Source organism: Triturus cristatus, chromosome 7, assembly GCF_964204655.1.
Source record: "Triturus cristatus chromosome 7, aTriCri1.1, whole genome shotgun sequence".
NCBI classification, from domain to species: domain Eukaryota; kingdom Metazoa; phylum Chordata; class Amphibia; order Caudata; family Salamandridae; genus Triturus; species Triturus cristatus.
The window spans coordinates 1,533,567,945-1,533,588,276 of NC_140590.1; positions in this window are offsets into that span (position 1 = coordinate 1,533,567,945).

A 20,332-nucleotide genomic window follows, 5' to 3' on the forward strand; every position below is an offset into this window, starting at 1 on the left:
CCTGCTGTAAACACAATTGCAATTTAGAGGGTGACACTTTGTGGCCATGTTGTGCAAGAAACATTAGGACAGTTCGTGAGGCTTGTTCGCATTCTTGTTCGGAACGTGCAGTGATCAGTAAGTCATCGACATATTGTAACAGTGTCGTATTGGAGGGCAGAACAATGTCATCCAACTGTCTTTTAAGTACCTGACTGTAGATACTGGGAATTTCTGTGTATCCTTGAGGAGCTCTTGTGAAACAAAAACTACGACCTTGCAGTGAGAATCCGAATAGATGTTGACTGTCTGGATGAATGGGTATACTGAAGAAAGCATTTTTAAGGTCAATAACTGTAAAATGTGTGGCATCAGAATCTATAGCTGTCAGCAGACTACTGATGTCTGAGACCACAGGGTACTGTGGTACCACACATTTATTGAGTTCACGTAAATCAACCACAAATCTGTAAACTGGTGGTGCACCGTCATCTGTCTTCTTTCGCACTGGTAAAACTGGTGAATTACATATGTTGGAAGGTACCTCTCTGACTACTCCTTTTTGTATTAAGTCATCTATAATCTGAATAAGGGCTTGTTCCGCATCTGGAGGTAACTTGTATTGGCGGACACGAGGTAGGACAACACCTTCCTTCAACTAGACAATGTGTGGCGTAATATCCATGAACCCTACGTCAGTTGGATCCGTAGCCCATAATGTAGTAGGAATGTCCCTTAATCTGACATCTAATTCTCGTGTCGTGAAATGACCTTTGAAATCTCTGAGATATAGTCGGATTCCTTCCGGGGAACAGCATATCACAGCACCCAGTTCCTTTAATGTCTGGATGCCAAGTAGATTTTCAGGACAGGACTTAGTAAGTACCAAATCGGTGGAAGCTGTAAGAGGGCCAACCTGAAGTGATACTGGTTCAGAAACTTTGTTAATGACTGGTGTACCTGAAAAACCCAAGGAAATACTATTTGAGCCAGAGAGGGGTACCTTGGGAACTTTGTTGTGTTGTACTGTCGTCCTACTGGCCCCGGTGTCAATCAGAAATGTTGTTTCTTTACCTAGGAGCTTAGCATGTACATAGGGACCCTTTTGGTCAACCGAGACCGGGATCAGTGGACGACTATCGTGTTCCTCCCAGCTGTCTCATGAAATTGTAGGGAATTCAGGATAGGATGCCACTGGATACTGATAGAGTTGTGTGGCTAATTTAGTATCAGCTGGGGAGGTTGATGTTGGAGTAGGGGGACGAGTGGTATAGGTGCGAGGTTGTGTCTTTCCAGTTGCAATATTGTGTTATAAGACTGGACAGTCACGTACAAAATGGCCAGGCTTTTTGCAATAATTACAGGTAACCTTTTCTTGTGTTACTGGACATTGCTTATGAGTCTGAGGAATTGTATTGGTCTGTGCTACCAGTACCTTCATTTTAGTATCTTTTGTCCTCTTTTTCTCCTGTTCCTGTTCATCTCTAATTCTGTTCTGATGGTACTGGAGCATCTGAAGTGCTTGTGAAGGGGAACTTGCTTGCCAAGTGCTTTCAACCTTTAATACCCTATCTTTGATCTGAGGTAAGGCATTTTCTACAAATTTTGAGACAAACAACCGACTATAGCCGTCTCCACCTGAGGACTGAGGAGAGACCGCTATTGATAAGAAAACATTTCTCTAATCTTGTATAATAGTCCCCTATATCCTCATCTGGTTTTTGTTTGCATGCAGAGATAGCATCCCAATCTTCCTTTTTGGTGGCCAATAACTGGGAGAGTATTTTCGGGAGAAGGTGAGGGAGTTCCAGGACTAGAGGCCCCAGGCCTTGTCCAGGAGTACGAGTAGTTTCTTCTGTCTCTAAAGCTGTCCATGCTATCTTTTTCCCTTCCACCTCTCAATCTTTCCCCTTTAGTTTGTCGTATGTTCCTTGAGGCAGTAGGACTTTGAGGAGAATATTGAGGTCCTTATAAGTAAAGGAACCCATTTGAAGAATATCTTTGAGTTCCCTATGGAAACCCGTAGGATCTTTTTCATGAGAAGGGACCATTTTCTTAATTTCTAATATCTCTAGTTTTGTTAGGGGAGTGTAGACAAATGTTTGTTGTAGCTTTCCTGCAGAATCTACAACGGGATGTACTTCTCGGATAGGAAATTGACCTTGGCCATACTGGGGGGGATTTGAGTCATAAACATTAGAAAGGTATTGGACATAGCGTTGTCGTTGATCTAGGAACATGTTTAGGAATTCTTGTCCCCTTGTCACCTACCTCCCTTCTAGACAGTCTCGTAAGAGAGGATGTAATATTTTGGGCGGGTAGCTAGTGTCTTCATACAATGTAATGAGGTGTTGAACCATATAGATACTGGCTAGTCTTTGAGATGTCATGGGGAGCGATAAAAACATTTGAGCGACTATGTCAGGGCCGTATATAGTGTATTGGGACACCCAATGGGTGCTTGATCGAGCAAGTTCTTTTTCTTGTGTGGTGAGTGGAGGTTCGTCGTCCATCCAATCCTCCAAAACTTCTTGTGTTAGTTGGAACGATCTATCTGAAGAAGCTGACAATTTTTTAGTCTTATTCCTGAGTTGTCCGCTACTTTGGGAACGAGGGATACGGGAACGTACTGCTCCTTGAAAAGCAGTTTCTTCTTCCCTGTTTTCGTCTGCAACCCCATTCTCGGTCTCTTGGGTAGGGGCATTTTTCTGGTGAGAGTCGGAAACCTTACTGGAAAAGAGAGGGATGAAGAAATCTATTTCTTTTATTTTATTATAATTCCCCGCTACCACTGCTTGATCTAGCTGAAGTAAGTCGTCGGGAACCTTTTTCCCAGCACTTGAGATCATACGGATAAAACAGGTAATCATAAATCGTGAGAGACATTTTTTATGAGCGATAGGTCTATTTTTAATAGCCTCTTGTAGGACTTCTAAATTTTCTCCTGTTCGGAGAGCTTCGTAAATTTTATTTAGGCAATTTGTGATATTTGGTACCTCCCGTATGCCTTCTATAGCTTCCCGTAAGCGATAGGAGACATCTGCTTGTGGACCTTCCCCTGGAGTCGGGTCGTATTCACATTCTAACATAGGTAGAACACCAGCCGAAGTGTCAGGGATGGGTTCCGTCTGGGTAACTATCCGTCTGACCGCTGTTTGATTAGTATAAGCAGGAAGTGGTTCCATTAAATAGGTGGTAATGAAGTCTTCGGATACAGTAGGAATTTTAGGACATGGAGGTGCTGTGGGGATGCTAGGGTCTGAACTACCATCGGAATCGGTCTTTTGTGAAAGGATGGGATATATACCCGTCACGGAGGCCGAGACCTCCCTTTTTCTTTGTTCGAAATTAATATCATCATTCTGATCCTGTAACTTTCTCATCTTACTTTCTTCTGACATTCATTTTGCTTTCTCTACTTTCCTTTGCTCTTTCTGTTCCCTTCGATGTGCTTCCTTTCGTCATATTTCGATACTCTCTAACATCGAGGGTCTTGCTTTCTTTTCCCAACATTTCTTTTCAACTGCCATGATACAATTTAAATCCCATGTGCCACTCTTTGGCCAACTAATCGTAATTTCTAAATCTTGAGTGTAATCTTCCCAAAGATCTAAGTACAAAACGGCACCAATTCCATATTTCGTATACATGAAGAAACCAGGAGTATCCCTTGGGGGGACTGGTTCATCTTGTTCCAGTAACCCCTTCCGGGTACCCAGTTTACATAATTTAGAAAACAAAGGCATTGCGTCAACAAACAATAAAATTTACACTTGGTAACTTGATATACCCTGAGTATCAGAGTACAAACATACCGTTTTCTAGAAAACCTAGAACCCGTCTTGACCGTGTTCTGAAAAATCAGAACCCGTCTTGATACACCCCTAGCAGTACTCACCGAGGTGCAGAGAACTTGAAGACCTTGAAGATCTGGACACTGGACTAGTTACGCTGCGCTCTTGATCAGGGACTTGTCGGGGTTCTGAAGACCTCGGACTCGGCAACTTCACAAGATTCGGGCTCTGGGTCGAGACTTCCGCTGTCGTCCTCACCAACTCGTGTGGATGGCCAGGCCGCGGCTCGGTCCCTCTTTGACACGAAGGAGTTCATGCAGGAACACCCTGCAGTGTGCACTTTGAAGTCCGTCGGTATCTGGAGAGACAGGTTCGGGTCCGCATCACCGGCGTGTGGGGAGAAAGGGATTTCTATAATATCGATAAGGTCAAGCATGAAGAGCAGAGTCCGTGGTGGTTAGAATTCAGGGTCTTTATTCAGTAACTCGAGTTAAGGGAGAGCTTCGTCACCTAAGGAGGCTCAGGAATAGTCTCTACTTTAATCAAAGAAAACATGGTATTTATACATTCTTGACATAGAAAAGAGGAAGGAGCTTCCCTTGAGCAAATTTCAGTTATTCGTGTTGTAATCATAAAGAAGTCATGACAGGAGCAGCGTAACTGTGTCATAATCATGAGGAAGTCACGGCAGAAGCAGAGTGTTGTGGAATAACCCTAGGCTGGCTCCTTAGATGAGAGAGAGAGAAATGGTTGTGACAGGATGTCTGGTGTCATGTCTTAGCAAACAGGCGCTGGTTTCTCGGAATTGGTCGTTGTGTCTTGGCAAACGGGGGCTTATTTCTTGGAATCGGCCTGACCATAAAAATGTGTGGTTGCAGTTAGGGCAAGAAGTGTGTTGTGTGCAACCTTACGTTTATGTGCCCGGGTTTTCTAGTCTCCATCATGATGAGCTCGGGACGTGAAAGAGAGGGTGTATAATGGGACATAAATAACGAAAAATATTCATTTTCCACAAAACTGCGCCCAGGCACTGCAGTGACAGGCCTGAGATCTCTTCTTAGGGCTACGTCTGTGGGTGGCACAATTAGTGCTGCAGGCCCACTAGTAGAATTTGCATTACCAGCCCTGGCACACATAGTGCACTTTACTAGGGACTTCACTAGTAAGGCAAACATACCAATTATGGACAACCAATTACCATAACACTTTATACAGGGAGCACTTGCACTTTGACACTGATCAGCAGTGACAAAGTGCCCAAAGCATCTAAGTCAGCAACATAGTGTCAGAAAAAGGTCTAGGAGGAAGGCAAAAAGTTTAAGGAACTTTAGCCAAAAAGGGCCAAGTCCATCAGTATTGTGTTGAAGTCCTGGAATATTATGTTTACCTTAGTGAAGAAGAAATAAGCTAGTTTATCGCAAAATGTTTGGTTGGGAGTGACCGTGTTTCTGTACCAAATATGGATAGTGACCTAACTGTGTCAAATAACTCCTTAGAGGTGGTGTTGGCTGCTCTATTCTTGTCTGTAAAAAAATTCGTTTTAGTTGCCTTAATTTGTGTTTTACAGTCATGTATTCGATGTTTATATTTTAGTTTTTCCTCTAGGTCATAGTTCATCCTCCAGCACTGTTCTTAGTGCCTACATTGTTTTAAAGTTCTCTAAGCTATTGAGAAAACCATGGTGCAGAAGGCGTCATCCGATAGTTTGGCCTTATTCTTAGCGGTGCTAAATGGGAGACAGCTGCACCGACCCACGCATCATAAGTGGGGGTAGCCTGCTCCATATTCTCATTAATTAAAGGCTTGGGGCCTCATTTATGCGGTTTTGCCATACGGCAGCGCCGCAGGCCTTCCTGCAGCGCTGCCCTATGGCAAAAGAAAAGGACAGGAATGCACCGTATCTATCAGATACGGTTCATTCCTGTCCCTTTCCCCTGCCCCGGCGCACAATGGGCTGCCGTGCACCAACACATACAACTTTGCACCATGGTGAAGGATGTCTGCGTTGCATGGATGATTATTTTTGTACAGGAAGGTAAACCTTCCTGTACAAGAGGCTTTTTCTTTTTTCTATGTGTGCTGCAGAATACAGCACACATTGAAAAAGGAAAAACGAGGAGAAATAAAGATATTTCTCCTCGTTGTGCCTCTCTTATGCCTCCCCTGGGGAGGTGTAAGTTTTTGGTGCTGCCGCAGGGTTACAATTTCTCATAAATCTGGGGCAGTGTCAAAAAGCCATGTATGTTGCTGGGAACGCCCCCAGCAACGCCCACTGCACACCCCTATAACACAGAAAACTGTGTTAAAGGGATCTATATTTACAAGGCAGCATTAAGCTACAAAAAGTGGCTTAGTGCTGCCTCGTAAATATGGAGAATGCTCCTGCCCTACTAAAAGACACAAAAAGTGACGTTCCGGCAGCACAAGGGGCTTCATAAATGAGGCCCTCGGCTTCGCACAGCATAATGATTAGTTTAAAGTTGTCGATTTTCTTTCAAGCCCGACCTTTACGCACTACTGGTGCCTTTGGGGAAACGAAATTTGAAATTGGACTGTTTAGTTTAAACATAATGGCCCTATGATCTGTCCAGAACAGAGGCAGATTTTTTCCAACCTCCAAGTCAGGAGTGTTTGGGAATATACCATCAAACAATGGTTGGCATCATGAGTGGGAAGTTTAATCAGTTGGAGGTCAAAACTCTGTAGATTATAAATAAATGATCTGTTTTTTTATCATTCAGACATTACAGATAAAAGTTAGTATCCTCTAAAATGGTAACATTGGGTAAGTCTTCGCAGGATTCCATGAATCCTGGCAGTGACTGAATAAAGTTCTTCCTCGTGCCAGGAGGATGGTAAATTAAGAGGCAGTTTTAGGAGTAGCTTTATGAATGTTTAAACTGAACAGAAGTGCTTCATAGTTCAAATGTGAGAGGGGTTTGTAGGTGGTCTTAATATATTTGCTATCCCACCACCTCTCTTGTGTTGCCTGTCCTCCCTAAATAAATCACAGCTTTCAGGTATGCCTGCTTTAAAATCTGGGTCAGATGCTTCATCTTCCCATGTTTCCATCAAAAAAGCAGTATGGTTGTTTTTCTTGATCTATAACATCAGCAACGTCCAATTTGTGCGTTATAAGCAGGCGAGTTTTAAGGAGAAATAATTAACCTTGCGATGGACATTATTGGTTAAGATTCTAGGGTGTGTGAGGATGACCCCTCATACTGTGACCACAAAGAGGTTCGGGAATAAAACAACAGTTTAGGCAGGGAGGCAGGTATATTGAAATCATACTGAGGCTAAAAGGTAGGCTTACCTTTTTTACCAATTTCGATAGGTTTGTCTCCGGAGTAAGAAAGGGAGGTAAAAAGGCCAGGGGTTCTGGCGCTTGACGCTGTCCGGCTGCGGACGGGCGCAGACAGGTTTGTCTTTGGTGTGCATCCTGGCCTCTTAAGTGGGCTGTGATAGAGGGGCCGTGTCAGGAGGAGGTCCCAATAGGCAAAGACGTGCTAGAGTGATTCCAATAAAAGCAGTGGAGAAATAAGAAGGAAACTGGGGTCCCGCAACCCCCATTCAGAGGCAGTACAGGCTCCCCTGAAAGGCCAGAATACTGGTAACCAAAACGAAGCTAAAATAAAAGTGAGTAAAAGACTACAAAACAAAAACGGAATAAAATGTCAGCAATGCCTTGGTGTGACGAAGCGAAAAACTAATTGGACCCAGGCATCTCCCAATATGGCCCCCAAGGACCTACAAGGAAGTAAACAGTTGGCGCCTTTACAGAGCTACACAGCGTTATGTGTCCGTGTTCAAGTCACGTCGCAGACACGCATCCCGGCCTCTTAAGTATGCTGTGGTAGAGGGGGCAGGTGGTGTGTGTCTAGGTGTTGAGCTCCAACATATTGCAAACTCCGTTATTGCCTATTGGTAGCAATAGTCAACGTTATATATATATTTTCATTTTGCTTCTGTTGGGAATTAGGTTACTGGTTGAGAGGGGATGAAACCCTACTCAAGCAGCATCCACAATTTCAGTCATGGTAAATTCACAAGCAAACCCCAAATTAACCTGTGCTTAACCCTCTGGTAGCTTGGCACAAAGCAGTCAGACTTAACTTAGAGGCAATGTGTAAATTATTTGAAGCACTTCAAACAGTAATAAAGTGAAACACAGCTCTAGTAAAATCCCACACCAATTTAGAAAAATAGAGTAACTTTTAATAACTCATTTGACACCAAAACAACAAAATCCAATCAGTAGAACTGGAGAAATGTAATGTTAAAGATTTATGTGAAAAATAGTGCTTAGAACCAGAAAGCGCTAACTTTGGATATCTGGTTGCATTGGGCTGGGACAAATCCACAATTCAGGCTGACCGTGATGGAGTGCTGTCTGGGTACAGGGACCAGGTGAGGCCTGTGAACAAGAGTACCTTAAATCCTGATTGTGGAGCATTCTGAGTTCCTGCGTTGAGGATGCATCATGCAAGGGTGGTTCTGAGGAGCTTTAAGGCTGCGATGTGAGGTCCTGCATCACTGTTAAGGATGGCGTCGATGAGGGGCTTGAGATGCAAAGTCCTGCGTTGAAGATGAGTCATACACCAGTGGTTACGAAGAAGTTGTGCAGCTTACAATGTGGTGTCCTGCAACGTCGTCAAGGATGGCATTGATGAGGGGCTTGCGATGCGAAGGTCTGTGTCAAGGATGCATTGTGCAGTGGCAGTTTTGAGGAGACTGTGGGCTGTGATGCACTTTCCTGCATCAGGGAAGCACCTTGCAGTGGTGGTTCCAAAGTGGAGCTGCGAAGAGATGCGTTGTGGTGTGTCGTTTCTGCCATAGGATCACTGGCAGAGCATCTTCACGTCCACTTCCGAGGCTCCAGGACTGGGTGGCACCACTTGGGGGCAAGACTCACAGCAGGTCCAGGTGCTGGGTTCAAGATGGTTGGAGCCTGTTCCCATTCAATAGGGCTTGAAATTACAATTTGTTAGACACTCAAACTCGATATTCCTACCTGCTCCTAAAATGAAAGTTATCACTTATTAAATGTAATAAGTTAACCCAATATTATCCTATGGAAGAGGTAGACCAACAGGAAATGAAAAAGCTGAAAGCACTTGTCTAACGTTTTGAATACACTGCACACGGCCGTATGGGCTATTTATGGCCTATCCTAGGAGTGAGTTATGTGTATTTAAAAGGAAGCATTCGGCATCGCAAAAAATTATTTTGCCAGGTCGGGAAGGCAGTTTAAAACTACACACACAGGCTCCTATGGCAGGTCTGAAACAGGTTAAAAGGGCTACTTAAGTGGGAGGCACAATGGGTGCTGAAAGCAAATTAAATATGCCAAATGGATGCAAGCCAATGTTACCATGTTTATTGGCGAGAGCACAAACACTTTAGCATTGGTAAGCAGTGGTAAAGTGTGCAGAGTCCCAAAGACAGCAGAATGAAGTCAGTGAAAACAGGAGTCTGGAAGGCAAAAAGTTGAGGGAAAACCACACCAAGGATGTCAGGATGAACAGTGCCTTATTCAGTTTACTTACATCTCTTGTAAAAATGAATTGGTTTTGTCTAGGAATTCTTGACTGTAGCTCAAGGGGGTGGGCATTAAAAAGAGGATAACAGCTGCATAAGCAGATGGCTTACATTTTGTAGCCTGTACATAAAGACATTAATTAACAAACCCTGACTTTGGTTTTGCATATGGGTAACTCATTTATTTATGTTTTTGGAATACACATTTTTATTGCCTTCGAGAGACCGTTTTGTGAATGCTTATCTACCTTGATCGAGGGGAGCAATTTAGTGGAACTCTAGTGTGGCAGAACTCTTTTGGGATATCAAGACCCAGGCTTTTATGTTTTTCATACATTTTTTCTTTCAGATTCTGCATTTTTCTGATGGTTGGATAGTCTTACACTGTATTGTAATGTCTTCTTATTTCCTCTCGGATCACTCTTATGAGGCCTTTTGTAATATTTAGAGAAAACTTTGCTGTTGTTGTCTTTCAGGCTGGGATTGGTATTTGCGATTTAGATGGATTTGACTCCCCTCAGTCTGTCTTTTGTTCGAGATAATTAGTAAGTAGTTTGCAAGCTTTGCTTCTTTATCCCTGGTATTTCACTATCATTGTAATGAAGGACTGCCCCGCTGTGAGAGAGGATTTTTTATTGAATTCTATCCCAAGGTAAATTATATTTTTAGATCATCCTCTAAATCAGATTGTTGTATTATTTTCTTCAGTGATATGCAGTTTTGAGTTTCAGTATTTATTATCTTTCCCCTAATAGTCACTTTCTGAGTATCCCATGGCTTTTGCACATGAATCAAGGTGTATTGTTGATTACTATAATTAACATATATATTTGGCCATCTCTGTTAGCTAAGATTGCTTTGACAATGTGGCCTCTGTTCCTCAGAATACCCACACCATTTGTGTTCCTCTTGATGGAGGGAGACTAACTTACCAATTTATGTTTATCCAACCCTTTGTGTCTCAGATGAGTTTCTTGGAGAAATATTACTTCACCTCTTGTCTTCCTTCTGCAGGTCAGGGATTTCAAGCAGGGTTGCAGTGAAAAGTCCAATAAGGCAGGTAGTTCAGTAGAAGCCAACGGAATAGGCAGATAACTCATGCTCATTTTTGGTCCAGAAACTGGCTTAGTAGTTCAGTTGCTATGCCATGTTGTTCCTTATGTCATGATGGAGCTTACCATTGTCTGTTTTTTCGATAATGGTGGACACTAAAATGTGTGTGCTAGACTGATTGCTGATGTCCAAGGTTAGTTGTTAATCCACTGGTTATTGTTAATTATTATGATTAGTCATGTGCACTCAAAATTACATGCATGTACACTAGTTACGTTGTCGTAGATAACAATAATACCACTTAGGTGGGATCATTGGTGGGGGGTATATGTTTTCAGATGAAAGATTGGGGAGATAAATAGGCTGGCAGAGATTAGATAATGTGATGGTTGCGACCTATATTCAATTTCAGAATCAAAATAAGAGAGATGACGGCAGACCGAGAGGAGGCTGTACTCAGAAATAGAAGGCATGCAGCTAATAAAAAGGAGGTCACTCTGAGAAAAGAAAGGAATCAAGCAGAAGGAAGTCTAAGTCAATTTTTATGCAGTATTGTGGGACTCTTTCTGAGACAAGCACCAATCTGAGGGTGTAATATGTAGAAAGAAACATTACATTCAGTGCTCCATGTCTGGGGCAGAGAGCATAAACAAGCGAGTCTAAGTGTACACATCATTTAAACATTAAGAACCTGAGCCTGCTGTGTGCCAAGCCTAGGGCAACCCTTTAAAATATTGTCAGGATTATGCTAAGGTTGGTGTACACTACACAAGGGGAGGTGGCACAGAAGCTTTCTTTACGAAAAGTCTCATGTAATGATCTTCCCACACTATTTTACATTAAAGGGTGTTTTACTCATTAAGAAAATTAGTTATTTGACACTGGCTGAGAAGATATTGCCAATGTACAGTGAGACGTATTCCTTATTTTGTTACTTAAACCCATTCTAGATTGTTTCTAAGGTACAGCAGAGAAACCATTTATACGAAAGGTGCCTAGCGCTAACTTCCCAAGTGAATATTTTATGGGCTTAGCTATTTACCCAGTACGGTATGTGCACTGTATGTATAAGTGAAGTACAGTAAAAGAGGTCTGTGGGTTCCCTTTTGGGGTAGAGACTTGTTGGTGATGGTCAGTAAAACAAATTTATAAAGCCATCTGGCCTCAGACCTCGATTAGGTCGTACAGTTGGATGGCTTACTTCCAATGGCACCTACTCCGATGAGGTATCAAAGGAAGTTTCACACAAAATTTAGCTCCATCGGCGTAAAACTTGTAGTCCGCCAAACTAAAACCGGGCAGACGGCCATGAGTTTGAGTGACATTATACACCATCACCGTTGCAACAGAGTATCTGTCTACAAAACTCTGAATCAGCCCCTGAGGTTGACCTAATGAAAATCACTATTGCCCTTGCTCCTCATTCAACAGTCCATCCGCACCTTGGTCAACTAGGTCATTGCTTTTTCCATTGGAAAATTTGAAATTCACACCACCTGAATCTCACTGACTAAGTTACGCCCCTGCTCAGGAGCACAGGGTGGAAGATGCAAAATATTGTGCTTCTTGACGGCATCGAAAGGAGGCGATGGTTTCAGACACACAGCAGCATTGTGCTTTGTGCTGTTTCCTACTGACGTCAAGAGTACATGCTGTTCAGACAGCGTTTGATCCTCAGCGCCTCTTGGCTGGGTGGCACCTCTGCAAGCATCATGTTCACTGGTGCTGGGGGTCATCGTGCCCGAGCTGAGGTTGACGGGCGCTATCTTCCTCCTTCAAGGTGAGTAATGATTTTGCTTCCTGCATGTTCTCCTCACCGCTCTGGACTTTAGGAGTTGTGCCTGGCTGTTGCTGCCTTTAGCGTTTCTTTGCACCTGGTCATCTCTGCCTCTAGCGTTTTCTTGCACCTGGATGTCACTGCCTTTAGCGCTTCTTTATATCTGGTTGTTACTGTCTTTAGCACTTCTGCTTTGTATCGGTGCCGGCTCTGTGTTAGGCTATGGCACAGTATCTATTATTATGGCCTTACAAGTAGATTTTTTGCAGGCTTACTAACTGTGCTCCTCTGTAGGTCCTTCACCCTCTTAGAGGACAGCTCAAAAGCTAGAGCTGTGCTTTGACTCCACCTACGCCAACCGTAGACTGCTTTTTGAAGCACGCCGAGAAGTTTACTGGACCATTGCAAACTCTCAGGGAGAGCAGTCTTGCATCTTTGGGGCACGTATCCCCTATCTCGTCGCCAGCAGTAGCGCCCTTATAGCTGCCAAGATTTCAAATCGCTATGTGTGACATTTTTATAATTGCAGTGTCATTATGAGTGACATTTCAACGACTATGAGTGACACTTTGTCAAAGGCAAAATTAAGCAATGAAGACCAGGGAAACAAATAAATATTAGGCATTACACCCATTTGAGCAACAAGAAACACTAAGATGATCTTAGAACTTCAGCAAAGCACCTGAAATCGCAGGGCAGGAGAGGCACATCAACAGCCTAGGGGTCACAGCCCAGCCGCAGCAGGCTGTAATTTATTTTTAAAAAAGACACACACTGAGTAACTGAGTTGTATAATAAAAGAGTAAGTTGCACAGTCTAGTAGTCTTTTAAGCAATTAACACATTATTTGTGGCACAAACAATGTTTACTTAGTTTAATTAGGATAAATACACTTTACCTGCGCTCACTCTCTCAGGCACTTGACGTGCAGCCTGCGGACTCCTTCTCACAGCAGCTGCTGAGGCGGCGCCGCGGCCCAGGTTACATTCAGGCTTCCTCCCGCTTTAATGTGCAGTTACACTGATGCAACCTATATTTGCTGCACTAACTTCACTTACTGACTGTAACAATGGCCTGCCTCCATACTAAGTCACTCTCAACTGGCGCTGGTGGGCCTGGGGTCGAGTGCGGGCGGCATCTCATATTTCCGCATTACAATTGATCATCGATTTATTACCGGTCGAGGGCGGTGCGCAGCTGCTGGCAGACTGTGCCTTGTCCTGGCGCCCAGCACTGCGGGTCACCTGCACTAGACTGCGCTGGTTCTTGCAACGAGTTCGGAGGAGCTGTATCGGCACCGCACTCAGTGACTTCTTGGGCAGAAATTTAAAGCGCTGCCGAAACTCATTTCTCCCACTTGCACCGCAGATGGTGGCTGAGCAGGAGGACAGACCTGTGACTCTCTGCTGTCCATGTAGTTTACCGGTGGCGGTTGTCGGGGGTGACCTGGTCGACTCGTGGGATCTCCATTTTTAAATAATTTCACGTCCGTGGCACACGCGGTGCAAGCAGTCTGTAACTTTATTATGTTGGACTGCGGCAGCGCAGCCCCGGGCGGCAGCGTCAGGACGTCCCGCCTTTGTTATAGGTGCGAGTCATCACTCCTCACGGATTTATAACAAACACGCACAGTGCAGTATCAGGTCAATATTGTTACATTGTATCACAGTACCAGCTAGTGCCGCGGACTCTGTGCCAGCCCCCAAGCATGCCGGGAGCTGCAACCACGGCGCGCTGCCTCTCCAGCTTAGTTTCAGTCTTAATATGGTGCATTAATACTAGAGCTCCAGCTTTACAGCTAAGGAGTCTCTATTATGCGTGACTTTTGTATTTCAGTGCGACCACACTGCAATGCGTTAGTATCACGCCTGATGCGTGATACTTAGCAGAGCTGCATCCTCCCCAGCCCAGGAGCAGGTAACAGACCACAGACCACACCACAAACCGAGCTCTAGTTTGCACGCCTTTATTCTTCAGCATGCAACCGTTAACTGAACGTACTGTGCCACAAACATTTTTAACTACACCCAGTCACTCCCACCAGATTACGTAATCATTGTAAGGAGTCTGCCAAGGGCCACTTGAGGCCTCACACATATAAGCACAGGACACAACAAACTGTGTTTATTTTTAGTTCACTTTCGCATGTACATGTGTATAGTGCACAATTTATTGCATATCTGGGGAGGGGCGTATTCCGGTTTAAACGCGCTGGCTTGAGGACAGAGCACACTGTGTATGCGAACATTCCAGTTGTAATAAAGATTATTACATCTTCGTCAAAGCAAAAGGTCGCGAAACACACTCTTCATCAGGGTGTTAGAGGGACACCGGACTTCGCCGCCTTTAATAGATTTAATCATTCCCGAGCTTTAGGGCATTTGTAATTACAGGCGCTCAATGAACTTAAATTTAAAGTAACCAGGAGTTGTGAAATTCAAATTCGCCATCTAAAATTTAAATCTTTAGAGGCTTATCCGCACTTCCATGTATAAATTACCGTTAATTGAATCAAACTGTTGCTGTGGCGAAACATGACACCATTTTCTGCTTTTCGTGAACGACAATGATTCTTTGGCTCCATCTAGTGGAAATTTAATCGACTATATTTTCATTATTTACATATAGCGCCAGCAGCAATCGTGTACTGAGGATTTATGGTTTTTATGACAGGAAAAATGTAATTTAGTTAAAATATCTCCAGTGTTAGGCAACTTACTAAATGTAATGAGAAGAAATAGGTAAATGTCCGGTCTCTTGGTTTAATAGATGGCAATGTATGTTTAAATCACCTTCTTCAATTTTATCAAATATGAGGACACATCTATTTTAATTAGATGTCTTGATGAGATATTTTGGAGTATCTTAGATTTATAACCTCATTTCAGAAAGTGGGTTTTCAATTGTTTTCCTTCCTACGCAAAACCTTTGTGTATGCTACAAGGGGCTCTGCTCACAAATACATGGATTACTTTAAATTAAGGAACTCCTATGACATGATTCTGCATGGAGTAGAGAATTTAATGCAGTTTCTTTTCTATGAATAAAGGTGGTCAGTTTGTCTTCATTGCACGTAACCAAGATATGCAAAAATATAGTTTAATTTTTAGTGACGTCAATCTGAAGTTATCATGACAGCTAAGATCGGTAACACAATTTAGATTTTTTTCACCTTTCCCAATGATAAAAATATCGTCAATGAATCTTAGTCAAGTAATTACGTTACATAAAGTCATCAGCAGTCAGATTCCAGGTATATTGTATTTCCTACATCCCATCATGATGTTAGCATGCGAAGGAGCAAATTTGCATCCCTTTGTGAATCTTTTGTGCTGTACATAAAATGTCCATACAACCATGTTTGAGCTCATTTCGAATTGGGATTTGTCTATTTAGGTCCCAATTATCTATCTGGACCCGGATGCACGGTCTCAAAGTTTAAATGTTTGTCTGAATCAGGGTGCTATCCCCACCATATTCGGACATGGTCCGCTAGGTCAAACATGATCAATAAATCCAGCGAAGCCCTTCTGTTTTTTTGGGACTTGTATACCTATTTATTTATTGATTGTTTCTGGAGCACAAACTTCACCTGTTATGTTATGTTATGTTATAATTTGATAAAGCGCAAACAGCTGCCCCAGCAAAGAGGCGTCCCGGTGCTAAAGAACCACGGAAACTCAGCGGAGGACAGAAGAGAAAGCAACTAGGAGGCCTAAAGGGAGGGGAATAGGTGAGTTTTGACGGCTTTCCGGAAGGTAGACAGATTTTCCAATGAGCGAATGTTCACTGGCAGGGTGTTCCAAAGTTTGGCTCCCAGCACTCTGAAAGAACGTCCACCAGTGCGGGCTAGCTTTGTGCGGGGGACCATCAGCAGATGTTGGCCTAGAGAGCGCAGGTTGCGCTGAGGCACATAAGGTGAGAGGAGTGATCGGAGAAGATCTGGGCGTCCAGTTTTAAGGATTTTAAAGATCATGATAAGGGTTTTAAACTGGATACGAGATTCGATGGGGAGCCAGTGCAGCTTTCGGATTGTGGCTTTGGCTGAACATCTGCGTGGAAGACCGACCAGGGCTCTTGCCGCGGTGTTCTGTACACGTTGCAATCGTGCTATCTCCGCTTTGTTGGCGCCCAGAAGTAAGACATTGGCGTAGTCCAAGCGGGAGAGAATTGTGGCTTGGACAATCACTTGGCGAACCTTGGGGTCGAAGAAGCAGGCTAGATCGTGGCCTCTTGCATTTAGTGCAGCTCAGCTTCTTGGCTGCTTTTTTATTTCTTTTCTGTTCGTGGGCGGCTCATCTGGATTTTACTCGCACAACTTAAAACAAGCATTGGCATAGCCAATAGGTCTCGCCTTTGGGACCTTATAAGTGTTTAGTTATGCAGCACAATATCCTTACTGCAACAACATTAAGGTGCCGATTACGATCCGGTAAAAACCGGGTACGAACCGTCGGTCGGAGAGTTTTCTCCGTCCGACTCGTACCCGGTCGGAAAACTTTACAAACATGGAATTACGATTCGCACGGAAACACCTTTTCCGTACGAATCGTAAAAAACACCGACCGACGAAAATATACGTACGAATGTGATCCGGGAATGCTGCGACGTGACGTCGGGACGCTTTCAGGCAGCGTTTCACGACCCAGGAAGTACGATTCGAACCGACAGCAGTCCGGACGGCGATATTTTCACGGCACCCAAAAAGTGCCGGAAAAGCGAAGTACAGCGCGAAACGACCAGAGTAGGTGGCCCGGTACGTGCCGTACCCCCCCCCCCCCAGCCCCCGTATGTATGCGCCGACCCCCCCCAGCCCCCGTATGTACGTGTCGTACCCCCCGTGTATGTACACCCGTGTACGTGTCGACCCCCCCGTGTATGTACACCCGTACGTACGTGTCGTACCCCCCGTGTATGTACACCCGTACGTACGTGTCGTACCCCCCGTGTATGTACACCCGTACGTACGTGTCGTACCCCCCCGTGTATGTACACCCGTGTACGTTCGAGTCGTACCCCCACCCGTGTATGTACGGTGCGTACCCCCAGCGCACGCGCTGGGGGTACGCACCGTACATACACGGGTGGGGGTACGACTCGAACGTACACGGGTGTACATACACGGGGGGTACGACACGTACGTACAGGTGTACATACACGGGGGGTACGACACGTACGTACGGGTGTACATACACGGGGGTACGACACGTACGTACGGGTATACATACACGGGGGTACGACACGTACACGGGTGTACATACACGGGGGTACGACACGTACGTACGGGTGTACATACACGGGGGGTCAACACGTACACGGGTGTACATACACGGGGGGGTACAACACGTACGTACGGGTGTACATACATGGGGGGTACGACACGTACACGGGTGTACATACACGGGGGGTACGACACGTACATACGGGTGTACAAACATGGGGGGTACGACACATACACGGGTGTACATACACGGGGGTACGACACGTACGTACGGGTGTACATACACGGGGGGTCGACACGTACACGGGTGTACATACACAGGGGGGTCGACACGTACGTACGGGGGCTGGGGGGGTCGGCGCGTATGTACGGGGGCTGGGGGGGGTCGGCGTGTACATACAGGGGCTGGGGGGGTCGGCGCGTACATACGGGGGGCTGGGGGGGGTCGGTGCGTACATACGGGGGCTGGGGGGGTCGGCGCGTACATACGGGGGCTGGGGGGGGTCGGCGCGTACATACGGGGCTGGGGGGGGGGGTCGGAGCGTATGCGGTCACATGTCTCCATGGTTGCTATGGGTGTTCGGTGCGGACGGTGTTTTTCCCATACGGTTGTAACATCGGATGCACGGGATGGATCGTGATTCCGCGGTCGGACTTCACTTTTCACATTTGTACGGTAAATCGTCCGAGGACGTGGCGGACACATTTTCCGACCCGAGGACGTGTGGGGAATAATTCCCAATGTGGTTCGTATGGACTTTTTACCATGCGAATCGTGATTGGCAGTTTGTACGGCACTTGTACGATTCGTACGGTAAAAAGACCGGATACGAGTCGTACGGGGAATTTTTTTGCCGGATCGTAATCGGCACCCAACTGTTGCATGGCTAAACACTTATAAGGTCCCAAAGGCGAGACCTATTGGCTATGGCAATGCTTGTTCACAGTGCAGGCTGCAACTTGCCTGCACTGTGTAGGGGGGTTAGATATCCCCTTGCAGGTGGGTGCAGTGAGTGACTGCACCCGCCTGCATGGGGATGTCTGGAGGATCCATGGGACCCTCTTTCCTCCTTCCAGAGGGCTGCCATCAGTGGGTGCAGGTGCAGGGGCAAAGGGATTCCCTCATTTGCATGGGGCCATGCCTCCATGCAAATGAGGGAACGCCCTCTGATGATAGCGCTGGCGCTTTAGGTGCACCCCGAGGCACTCCAGTAATATGGCCTGTGGTGTCTCCCTCTGTATTTCTGCACAACCAGATTCGGGAAAAATATACTGGAATGAGCACAGAAAACCTATGACCTGCATGTTATTCCCCATTCTGGCGGAGTTGCAGTTGAGATATAACCAACCAGAATTAGTGATTCTGGCCCAAGTTATCTTGGTCTCCTGACACTGGGCTACTTATATTGTAGCTCCATATCTTCAGGAGCTGGGGCATCCTTAAAAGCATTTCCATCAGATGTGTTAGTCCAACTAAAACAACTATACATAATAAACTGATTAAAAAAACCACAAGGACTGAGTACCCAGGCCTGCATTAAATATAGGACGCATAAGATAATACATAACATTGAATAAAAATAAAACAAAAGAAACACATGAGTACAATTCAACTAATAAACTATAACTTAACCAACAAAGGTTTTTGCTAAAATATAAAAAAATGAAGAAAAATGCACAGTAAACCTCTATCCTCTTCCTTTGCAATTTATTTATAAATCACATTACATAACTCCTGAATTTCACTGGTAAACTTATTGCTCTACCAGCTCGTGTTAATCTATTAGTGCGACTTGAAGGTTGAATGGAAGCTTTAGAGATGACTCTTGCTGGCTGAGAACTGGACGACCCATAATTAGCATTAGATGAACTTATAACTTCATCCCACATCCAATTCATGGAGGAAATCGGTTTTACAAGCTTTTTTCCTGATCAAGAATCACCACAAAAGCCATTCTGTTGTAATGCCAAACATTCCCATCGCTTAGTTTGGCAGATTTTGAGTAAGGAGAAATAACTTGTAGCGGTGCAGAATATTTGCTTTGTCCTTTTTTAACTTTCGAATATAGCTTTACTTTAACCTAATCACTTGTTTTCAATTTAATGTCATTAGTGTTGTGTGTCTTATCAAATTGAAATTTGCAGGTATCATGCATCTTCCTTAAATTGGATCGGACTAGAGCAGGTGACCATTTGCTGCATACTTTCATCGCGTTCCAAGTTACATTGTCCTTGGTAAAAGGTTCTCTGCCTCTTAAAATTCTGAAAGGGCTATAACCTGTGCCATTAGGTGTGATCCTATAACCCCAAAATGTACTCATGAGTCCTTTTTCCCAATTTTTACCTGCATTCATAGATGCTTGAATACTGCCCATGATAACTCTGTTGAACCTTTCAACAATTCCATTCCCAGCAGGATTGTAGACTGGTGTATTCTTCCTGCAAATACCATTCCTTTCTAAAAATAAATATATATATTTCCTAGATGTAAATTGTGGCCAGTTGTCACTTAGAATTGTTTTGGGAATTCCCTCCTGCAAAAACAGACTTTCTAAAAAATTGATGATTTGTTTAGTATCAAAATTTTCAGTAATTTTAATGTCAGGCCATTTAGAGTAGTCATCGATAACAACAAGAATGTGTTTATATGATTTCCTTCTTCATCTTCAATTGAACCTAACCAGTCAATGCTGAGATTTTCCCATGGACAGTCAGGAAGAACTCTGGTGCCAAGTGTGGGTCTAAGTGCTTGCTGAGATTTATCTGCATCAGCATATCTCTGTCCATACCTGGCCACCAATAGAACATTTTGATTCTGGACTTCAACTTTATGATGCCAAGATGACCCTTGTGATTTATTTCTAACACTTTAGTATTGTAGTGGGAACAATAATTCTTTCACCCCTACAGATGTAACCTGAGTTGTCAATAGATAGTTCATCCTGGATCTCCCACATGGCTCTTAGA